Source organism: Hemicordylus capensis, chromosome 7 (genome assembly GCF_027244095.1).
Source record: "Hemicordylus capensis ecotype Gifberg chromosome 7, rHemCap1.1.pri, whole genome shotgun sequence".
NCBI classification, from domain to species: domain Eukaryota; kingdom Metazoa; phylum Chordata; class Lepidosauria; order Squamata; family Cordylidae; genus Hemicordylus; species Hemicordylus capensis.
In genome coordinates this window covers 3,621,388-3,632,470 of record NC_069663.1, presented here as the reverse complement: position 1 = coordinate 3,632,470, position 11,083 = coordinate 3,621,388, and the positions used below count along the sequence as shown (strand labels likewise).

The following is an 11,083-nucleotide window of genomic DNA, read 5'->3' as shown; positions in this document are numbered from 1 at the left end:
GCAATGGAAATGAAGAGATGGGGAAATCTTCATCAGTTTAATTTCGATATGCCAGGTTTCCTGTAAAAGCATAAGAGCAGGAGCAGGTAGAGAGTTGGCAACCCTGCCTGCTGGTGCCTCGTGCCCACCACTGGGCCTGGGAGTTCCGCCATCCTTGTGTAGATCCAAATATGGCAGTTGCTGGAGGGGGGGTCCCCGTCCGGGAGTGTTTACCGGTTGCCATGGCGCTGTGGTTCCGACGGATCCTGATGGGGCTGGAGGTTCCGCTGCTGCCTTCAAATTCTCTGGACTCGACTGTTGGCAGGAGGATTTTCTGGCCTCTCCTGCTGCTCACGGCATATTTCCGTCCAATTTTGGCCGTGAGGGAGCGCAGAACATGGCCTCAGGCAAGGAGTCCAGAGTGAGTGTCCACCGCCCTGCCCCAAATAGGTTCAGTGTAGCTTTGGTGGGGGGGGAGACCCAGAGGGGTTGGATTTGGGTCCAGGTGGAGACATTTAGGAAGTGAGACTGTCCTGGACCCTTTGAGCTGACCAAGGTGGGCATGAATGAACTGGCCCAGCGCACCTTCACAAGGTCTTCATGGAGCACCAGCCCCCCATGGATGGCTCAGAGCTCCATCAGCCCCGTCACTCCTCCAGGACCTCATCCAGCAAGAAAGCAGAGAGTGGAGCCACCTGCACAGAACGGGGAAGGGGCTCCCGGCCTCTCCGAGATCCCCGCAGTTTTCCCCTTCAGAGGGGCAGGGTGGCCATATGAGGGTCGAAGAAAACAACACTGGTCATTCTTGGGAGTTGAGCATGACTGGAATGGATGGTGAGAAGGGCCCAGGCTCAGGAGCATTTCAGCATCCAGCAACACCCCTGCAGCGAAGCTCCCCCTCTCTCTTTCTCTTTGGATAGATGGTGATGAGCTCCATTTTTGGGAAGGCTTTTTCCTCTGTAGCTTTGCATGGGGTTATATGAGTTCTATTGTTTGTTAGCCATTATTTTTAAATTAAAAGGAAGATATCAATTTAATGGAATGCGGCGGGGGGAGGAAGGTGGATAGAAATGGCAAATTCTGTAAAGTGGGAGTTGCAGGTTCTGTGGAGGATGGGAATTGCCCCCTCTTGATGAAGGGGGGGGACCCCCAGGGGTTGGATATGGGTCCAGGTAGAAACATTTAGGAAGTGAGATGTCCTGGCCCCTTTGGGCTGATCCTGTTGGGCAGGAAGGGACTGGCCCAGCCCTTCTTCACGGGGTCTTCATCAGGGGGGTATCAAGCATGGGGCAGGCTGGGCATGTGCCCCGGAAGCCACATGAAGGGGGGGCACCATTTTTAAAAATTAAAAAACAATAAATAATGGCCACCAAAAACAAAATGGCCACTGCACATGCTCAAATGGCTCCTCTGTGTCCCTAGGTCATGCCAAGCCTCACAGAGGCCATTTGAGCATGCGCTGTGGCCATTTTGTTTTCAGCGGCCATTTTTTAAAAACAAAATTTATTTTAATAAATAGCCACTGCACATGCTCAAATGGTCCCTGTGAGGCCCTAGAGGATAGAGGATAGAGGGGAACATTTGCTTACCCCAAACGGCCTTTACCAAGCCCCCCGAAGGGGCGACAGGTAATTTTTGTAAAAAATATATAAAAATATAAGTCACTGTACACATATTTAGTTTGGCACTATGTATGGTGAATCGGGGCTTGTGAATGCTGAGCTGAAGCTTATGAGCTAGGATTGTATTCATTTGCTCTTACTTTGCTTCTTGTGATAAGTGAGTTAAATGTAATGTCTTAATAATATGGCTATTAATGGTGAGTTTGTCTTTGAATCAGTGTGAAATCCTTAGTATTAAGGCCCACTGGGAGTTTCTTGCTCTCTTTCTCTCATTTTAACTGTCTTTCTGAAAGACTAGAATATATTCCAAGCAGTGACACAGTTTACTCTGCATATCCTTAAATTATTTTCAGAGTATCTGGATTCTCTGGATTCAAATTCTCCATTTATTTTAAAAACTGATTTAATAGTGATGCTACAATGCATAGTAGAGAATGAGACAGGCACTTCTCTTTAGTTTTCCAAGTATACCTCCACATAGTATTTGGGTATTTCATGAGCTGCAGCATACTGAAATGTGTAGTTTCCCAGCAATTTTTGGACTGGCTACATCCACTGCTAAATAGTTTTTGAGATATTAAAAGATTAACAAGCTTGACTTGTATTTTTCAGCTGTTATTATGGTAAAGTTCTCTGAAAGATGGGTGTCAGATGTTTGGACAGGGGGCGCAATTTCAGTGCTTGCCCCAGGCGCTATTTTCCCTAGATACGCCTCTGGTCTTGGATGGCTCAGAGCTCCACCAGCCCCCTCCCTCCTCCAGGACCTCTTCCAGTGAGGAAGCACAGAGTGGAGCCACCTGCACAGAACAGGGGAAGGAGCTCCTGGCCTCTCCGAACTCCCTGCAGTTCCCCCTTCAGAGGGGCAGGATGGCCATATTAGGAACTTTAAGAAAACAATACTGGTCATTCTTGGGGGCTGAGCATGACTGGAATGGATGGTCAAAAGGGCCCAGGCTCAGGAGGATTTTAAACATCCTGCAAGACCCCTGCTGCGAGGCTCTCTCTCCTTCTCCCTCTTTGGACAGATGGTGACGACCTCCTTGTTTTGGAAGGCTTCTTCCTCTATAGCTTTGCATGGGATGATATGAATTCACTATTTTTCGATTAAATGTAAGATATAAATTGAATGGAATGGGGTTGGGGAGAAGGAGAGAGGATAGAAATGTCCAGTTCTGCCAAATGGGAGTTGCCGGATATGTGGAGGATGGGAATTGCCCTCTCTTGATGTGGCCTGGCTCCTGTGCTCTGAGCAAAAGTGTGACCAGTTTGAGCAGGTGAAGCCATTTCAAGCCTAAAAAAGAAACAGTGGTGTTCTAATTCTAACTGTGGTTGGGAGTGCCAGGGCACATTTAGTTTCATGCTATGTCCAACAATGAACCTCCATTGTGATCAGCAAAAAGGCCGCCATTTTGGCCGCGAGAGAGCACAGAACATGGCCTCGGGCAAGGAGTCCAGAGTGAGTGTCCACTGACATGCCCCATATAGGTTAATGCGGTGGGGGTGGAGACCCCCAGGGTTGGATTTGGGTCCAGGTAGAGACATTTAGGAAGTGAGACTATCTTGGCCCCTTTGGGCTCACCCAGGTAGGCAGGAAGTGCAAGCCCAGCCCATCTTCACTGGGTCTTCATGGAGCACCAGCCCCCCATGGATGGGTCAGAGCCCTGTCAGCCCCCTCCCTCCTCCAGGACCTCATCAAGAAAGGAAGTGCAAAGTGGAGCCACCTGCACAGAGGAAGGGAAGGGGCTCCTGGCCTCTCCGAACTCCCTGCAGTTCCCCCTTCAAAGGGGCGGGAAGGCAATATGAGGGACTGGAGAGAAAACAACACTGGTCATTTTTGGGAACTGAGCATGACTGGATTGGATGGTCAAAAGGGCCCGGGCTCAGGAGCATTTAAGCATCCAGCAACACCCCTGCAGGGTCTCTCTCTCTCTCTCTCTCTCTCTGGTCAGATGGTGATGATGCCCTCCTTGTTTTGGAAGGTTTCTTGCCTGTAGCTTTGCATGAGATTATATGTTCTGCCAAATGGGCGTCGCAGGTTCTGTGGAGGATGGGAATTGCCCCCTCTTGATGGGGGGTGGGGGGGAGACCCCCAGGGGTTGGATTTGGGTCAAGGTGGAGACATTTAGGAAGCGACACTGTCCTGGCCCCTCTCATTGCCCTGTAACACCGGTGTGGAGAAGTCTCCCTTTGAAGACCTGAGGGGCCAAATGTTCAGAATATTCCTCCTGCCCCTTGGAGGAAAGGCACGGTCCTGTTGTCCCCTTCCATGTGTGCTCAGGGATGGACTTCAGTCTGGATCCTGCAGGGTTGGCCTGCAGGGTTGCCAACCTTTTTGCTAGCCTGGCTCCTGTGCCTTGAAAAAGAGCTTGACAGTCCAAGATCAACCAGATGAAGCTTTTGCTGCAATGGAAATGAAGAGATGGGGAAATCTTCACCAGTTTAATTTCTATATGCCAGGTTTCCTCTAAAAGCATAAGAGCAGGAGCAGGTAGAGAGTTGGCAACCCTGCCTGCTGGTGCCTCGTGCCCACCACTGGGCCTGGGAGTTCCGCCATCCTTGTGTACATTCAAACATGGCGGTTGCTGGGGGGGGGGTGTTCCCCAGCCGGGAGTGTTTACCGGTTGCAACGGATCCTGATGGGGCTGGAGGTTCCGCTGCTGCCTTCAGTCTCTCTGGACTCGACCGTTGGCAGGAAGACTTTCTGGCCTCTCCTGCTGCTCACGGCAAATTTCCGTCCACTTTTCGTCGTGAGGGAGCGCAGAACATGGCCACAGGCAAGAAGTCCAGAGTGAGTGTCCACCACCCAGCCCCAAATAGGTTCAATGTTTGGTGGGAGCGGGTGAGACCCTCAGGGGTTGGATTTGGGTCCAGGTGGAGACATTTAGGAAGTGAGACTGTCCTGGCCCCTTTGAGCTGACCTTGTAGGGCAGGAAGGGACTGGCCCAGCCCATCTTCACGGCGACTTCATGGAGCAGCAGCCCCCCATCGATGGGTCAGAGCCCCATCAGCCCCATCCCTCCTCTAGTGCCTCATCCAGCAAGGAAGTGCAGAGTGGAGCCACCTGCACAGAGGAAGGGAAGGGGTTCCTGGCCTCTCTGAGCTCCCTGCAGCTTCCCCCTTCAGAGGGGCAGGATGGCCATATGAGGGACTTGAAGAACACAACACTGGTCCTTCTTGGGTAAAAGAAATGAAATGTTGGGGAGGGGGATGGAGGGAGGACTGAAAGGGCCATTTCTGCCCAGGGGGAGTCGCAGGTTCTGTGGAGGATGGGAACTGCCCCCTCTAGATGTGGCCTGGCTCCTCTGCTCTGAGCAAAAGCTTGACCAGCTTAGCCCAAAGAGATGGGAAATGCATCACCAGCTTGATATCTGCATGCCAGCCTTCTGCTGAAGTCACAGGAGCAGGATTAGTGAGAGAGTTGGCAACCCTGCCTCCTGGTGCCCCATGCCCACCACTGGGCCCAGGGAGTTCAGCTAACTGAGCCAAGAGACACCTTTCAAAGTGTTGATACTCTCATATTTAGCAGGGGGAGAGCAACTTGTCCCCTCCATCCCCAGCACAGCATCTCTCCGGTGGTGTTGCTGGCATCTGCTTGATGTTTCTTTTTGGACTGAGAGCCCTTTGGAGACAGGGGACCATCTTATTCATGTCTTCTTGATTTATTTCTCTGTGTAAAGCGCTTTGAGTACTTTGGTTGGAGAGTGGAATATACATCTCTGTAGTAGCCGAAGGACTTGTTTAGATTCAAAAAGTGGCCGTTGCTGAGCTGCATCCCAGGGCTGGGTTTGTTGACCTGGTCGCCATGGCGCTGGGGTTCCGACGGATCCTGATGGGGCTGGAGGTTCCGCTGCTGCCCTGGGAGCCCCTGGACTCGACTGCTGGCAGGAGGGCGTTGCGGTCTCCCCTGCTGCTCGCGCCAAATCTGGTCCATTTGGGGCCATGTGGGAGCGCTGAACATGGCCTCCGGCAAGGGGTTTAGAGGGAGGGTTCACCACCCTGCCCCAAAGAGGTCCAATGTGGGGGTGGGGGGAGAGACCACCAAAGTTCTCAAAGCGGTTTGATGAGACATCTAGGATGGGAGTCCCCACTGGCTGCTTAGGAATGACCCCGGTGGGTGTGAAGTGGCCCAGCCCATCCTCACTCCAGCTCTCCTCTCTCCTTGGCAGGACATGGGAGAAGGATGCCCCTTACTCCGCGGCGTGGGCAGCCTTGATGGGGCTACTCCTGTGGCTCCTCTCAGGTACGTCCTCCTGTTCCTCCTGGGTTATCTGGGCCCATTCTTGATTAATGGCACCTTGGATTTGGGACCCTCTCAAGAAACATGGCCCCTGCCAGGGTTTCATTGTTGGAGATCCAGCTCCAGATGCCATCGGCCTTTGGCACCAGTAACCCTGACGACCATGACAGGCCTCTCTCTGACCAACACGTAGCCAGAAGTCAGATAGAGGTCTTTTCCTCTCAGCATCTACTTCTGAATAAAGCAGATTAGTTTAACCTTGTGTGAATCTCCCTGCTTATCATGGACAAGCTGTTGCCCCGGAGACCCTGTTGACTTCTGCTGTAATGGGAGTGAAATAGCTGCTGAATACTCTGCCATAGAAGTCATGACCCCCAACATTAATAAGCCCAACCCCGCAAGAGGTCTCAGTTTGCAAGGGGCACCCAGTCTAAGTTCTGACTATTGGAATGTGGGAAAGACAGAAAGGAATGACAGCAAGGGCAGGCAAAGGGAGTTCCAAAGGAGAAGAGCCGATCCGTCTGAGCTACCTGGGTTTTGGGGGAGGATCCAGGGGTTCAGGCACAGGAGGCAGGGGAGGGCTCTCATGCACAATTTGCTCTCTAGGGTTCCAAAGGAGGATGGGTGGGGTGGGGGGATCGGTCCCCTAGTCTGCTCTCTGAGGACTGAAGGGCTGTGGGGCTCCATGGGCTGGTGTGCCTGGCCCACTATTTCTCAGGCCCTGGATTCCAGGTGAGCCCTGCAGCACCCAGAGCGTGAGGCTGGAGCCAGGGTGTGGCTGGCTGCTCCTTCAGGGCTGGATCTGCTGGTGCCTCCTTGAGTGGTTGCAGGGCAAAGGGAGCAGTTGAGATGGGGAGTGATGGAAGCCCCTCTGGGGGGCAGAGGAGGGGGTCGTGGCAGCCCCTCGGAACAGGTGATGCTGAGTCAGACCATTGCTCTACTCTGACCAGGAGCCACTCTCCAAACCCCAACCAAGGGAGCTGAGCTGTTTTAGAGCTTTTAAAAGTAGGCAGTATATAAATATATATAAATCCAATGAAAGAATGAATGAATGAATGAATCAGGAAAGAAAGAAAGAAAGAAAGAAAGAAAGAAAGAAAGAAAGAAAGAAAGAAAGAAAGAAAGAAAGAAAGAAAGAAAGCCCTTTATGTTGTGGAGAGCTGGGAGGGTATATAAATAACATAAAATAAAATAAAATAAAATAAAATAAAATAAAATAAAATAAAATAAAATAAAATAAAATAAAATAAAATAAAGTAAGTAACCCTTATGTTGCAGGGAGCTTGGAGGGTTCTTGCCTTCACCCCTGCCCACTGCTGGAAACTGGCTACTCCGGGTTCCTTCGACACACTCTCTCACTCACTTGTGTCTTTTGTCCTTTTTCCCTCTCAGTGACTTCCAGCCACAGGAGATATATGAAGAGTGCTCCGTGGCCAAAACAAGCAAATGGTCACTGGTAAGGGATGAAAACCCAGTCTGTACATGGCAGGGCTGGGAGGGGGTGGGAGAGACCCCATTTCGAGCTAGAATAGAGGGCGTGTGGTAGAGATCCAGTCTTAGCAGGTTGAAGGGATGCTTTGAGAACTTGTCTGGAAAAGCCATATGCCTTGATATTTGCAGTGGTAGTAGCAGTGACTTGGGTGGGTGGGATTAGTGACAATCCGGGCTCAACTACAAGTGACTCAGGCAAAGGTTGGAGACCCTCGCTATGGAGGAAGCATAATGGGAACTTTTGGGATGGGAAGTGCTGAGAGGGAAGAGGGGTGTGTCTACCTATCTTCCAACCTGGCTCCTTCATTCCGCTCTCCTGCCCCAAATCACTCCCTCCCCCAGGATTCTAGACTTTGATTTTGTTCTGGACAACCAAGCAGAAAAAACATCCAGGAAGGGAGCAGTCTGGAGGGGAACTAGAGTGGGAAAGTCTTCTTTGGGGTAGATGGTGCACTCTTTCCCCCCTGCCACTTCTTGGCTCCACATGGCCCCCTTTCTGGTGTCATTTAAAAGGGCCTCAAAACATGGGTCTGCAGCATCAAGTGGCCAATAGCTCTGCCCAGCAAAGAGAAGAACTTAGCTAGGCTTTCCTTAATTAAAGGCACCATTCAAGAAACCACAGTGTCCCATGTAGCAGGAGGCCTGACTCTTCTTCGGGATCCTGCCACTCCAAATGTTGTGTAATAGCCATGATCTCACCCGACTGCCCAGGAATGGGCGGAAAGCTGGTTTCTGAGGTTCAGTAGATTCTTGGGTTTGGTTCCTCTCTGAGCCCAGTTACACGTTGGTAGACACGGTTTTGAGGTGCTAAGGAGCCACCTCCTGCTTTAAGCTCCTCTGTTAAGAAGGACCTCTTGAAGGAGGGTTGATGTTTGGACCCCAGATGCCCTGGAAAGGTCAAGTGGGCACCAGAGCACCCATTCCTCTCTCCATTCTCATCCACAGAAGTCATTCTCGGACGGCTCCAGGATTCAGACGGTCAACACTGGGAACGAGATCCTGGAAGAAGCAAATGCCATCAGTTCCCCGAGGAGGTAGAGTTTCTTCTTGAACTTTTGTGTAGGGAAGGTTTTCTGTTCCCCTGCCAGCCTGGATCTGGGATGGATCCTGTGCCGCTGACTGGCAAGAGGTGCAGGGCAGAGAAAAACGACGACATTGTGTAGAAGCATTCACTTTTCCAAGAATGGTGGTGGTGATGTCCGTAAGCTTTAAGGGCACAGAGGATAGCTTCCTGGAGGCCTCCCAGATGGCTGTCCCCTATTGGAAGCAGAGTGCTGGGACAGATGCATCTTTGGTCTGATCCATCAAGGCTCTTCCGAGGTACTCATGCCATTGTATTTTTTCCTGCAGTGTCTTCACGGTTGAGGAGGATGGATGGTTTCTCCAGACTGTGGACACCGAATGGTCTTGTGAGGTAAGGAAACGATTCCAGTCGCTTTTGTGGATGGGCTGGTTGAGGAGTGAGGGGAGATTGCATCTCCACCGTCAGGAGACAGAGCGGGGTCAGATCCAGAAAGGGGAGGAAATCCAGCTGCTGCCTGTTGGCCAGAGGATTACAGTGGGAACGTCGTGGCTAGGGAAGGATTCTGCAACCCTCTGCCTCTCCTTCCAATGGCCACCTTTCTGGGTTGGTGTGCTTTGGATTGGAGGCATCAAACGGCTCCCAAGACCCTGAGACGGGTCAGGAGAGGAGAGGGTCTTCCAGGTAGGGAATCTCCAGGTCTCTTGACTGAAGAGGCATTTCTGTAGAGACAATCCTGGTCCCCTCAGGTAAAAACAGCTCACAGCAGGAGGGATGGCCCTCACTCCGGACTCAGGGGCCCACCTTGTCTCTCCCTTTGGAAAGGCTGAGCTAACCCTGTTTCTTGAGGAGAGGAGAGGAGAGGAGAGAAGAGAAGAGGACATGAAGGGGTGGGATCAAGAAGACTCTCTGGGCCAAACTATTGATGCCAGTGGGTCCCGTTCCTCTTTGTTTCCATTCCCCATGAAAGGAATGCAGAAAAAATGACAAGAAATGACAACAAGCAGTTAGCATTCCATTCTGGAGCTCCCATGCAGTGATGTTTCTGTTAATGGCTGGTTTTGGGGAGGGAAAGAAAGAGATTTCACAGACCTACCTCTCATGCTGTCTTTGGACTAGAGCTCCAGAGTGCAGCCAACTGATTCTGATGGCCCTTTTGAATGATGGTGGCCAGTTTGCTGACCACAGTAGATCATATCACAATGGAAGTTCATGGTTGGACATAGGATGAAACCAAATGGCCACAAGCATGTGGTGGCTGTGCCCTGGCACTCCCAACCAGTTAGAATTAAAACACATGGTTGCTTTTTTATAAGTTTTTTTTGTCTTAAAAAAAAATCAAAATAATTTAAAGAAATAAAAATGAACTCAAAGAAAATGTCAGGGGGAAAACTCCCTACGAATCCTAGGCCCTAGGAAGATCAGAGTGAGTACACACATTGGAAACCTTTGTCTCATATGCAGAGTCCTGACATCCAAGAGGCCAAGATCCCAGAAGACAACACTAGGGATCAGGAGCTGGACGTGGAGAGCTTTGTCAGTTCCCCGAGGTACTCTTTTCTCACCTGGAGGGGCAGCTCCATGGCTCATGGAAGTAGAGGACCTTCCTTAGGAGCCCATGCAATTTTTTGGGGGGTGGAGGTGGTTAGTTTAGCAAGAAGCCAAGGGTGGAGAGAAGCTCCGAGCAGCATGGAGGGTTGATTCCATGGAGACAGGTGTCTCCATGCCCAGCCCGTGGGCTTCCTGCAGGCATCTGGCTGTCCACTCCTGGAAACAGGGTGTTGGGCTGCATGCCTCATTCATCTCATCAAGCAGAGCTCTTTCTAAGCACTCGTGTTCTGATCTCATGTGTCTTCTTTCTTTCTTTTCTTAGCGTCCAGAGGCCAAGCACCGTGTTGAGGAGGCTGCAAAACACTGCTGCTGACCAAGAGCCATCCCTTGGAGAGGTCAGGAAGGCTCAACATCCTTGGAAGGACTGTGGGTTGGGCGTGTGGGTCCCCCGTGTTGGCCAGGAGTAGAGAGCATGTGGAATGGCCCCAGTTTTTGTTGCTGCCGGGTGGGCGCCCATCTTCTGACAGTCGTTTGCTTAAAGCTATGGTAAAGGGACAGCCATGCCCTTAACAACACTGCATCCCAATGGTCACACAGTGGGGGTGATAGGATTAAAGAAGATGGCTGCAAGGAGATGGCGGCCATGGCCTTGACCTCCGGTCCAGATCTCACAGTTAAAGGTGGAGCATCCTGTTGCTTTAATGGCAACCATTGAAAAACAGTGACAAATAAATGAAGAATGAATAAAAATACAAAAAAATAAGCAAACTCAACCAAACCAATGAGAAATGAACTAATTGGAAAGGGGAAAGAACTGGGAAAGAAAGAGGAAAGGAGACCCAATTTTGGCATGCTTTTGCACGTGCCTTTAGTGTCCTCACTAAGGAGCCGACTGAAAGCATGAAGTGGACTGGAAGTGGTCTTTTCCAGTCACCAGAGCCATCAGGGCCCCAGTTGAGTGAGGGAGCCCAGCATGTCTTGGGGTGGGGGGAGTTGATGCCTTTCCCCTCTGCCATTTGCATGCGTGCGCGAAGGCCTGAAATCAGCCCGACCGACCTCACTGCGAGGAAGGCGGGCACGAGAGAGGAGCTCTTTCGCCATCTCTCCCGCCCGCCTCCAGCCAGCATGCCTGGGCTCCAAAGTGGTTTTTAAGAAAATTGAAAATCAGGAAAGCGGGAGGAA

At 51.2% G+C, this 11,083-nt stretch overlaps 1 long non-coding RNA gene across 1 annotated transcript; it reads left to right on the top strand.

Moving 5' to 3' along the window:
- The first annotated feature begins 8,301 nt into the window (after positions 1-8,301).
- On the top strand, positions 8,302-9,900 carry LOC128332736 (uncharacterized). The gene is made up of 3 exons (XR_008310749.1): positions 8,302-8,363; positions 8,680-8,743; positions 9,815-9,900. It is a non-coding gene; the product is annotated as an uncharacterized LOC128332736 (long non-coding RNA).
- The last annotated feature ends 1,183 nt before the right edge of the window (positions 9,901-11,083 follow it).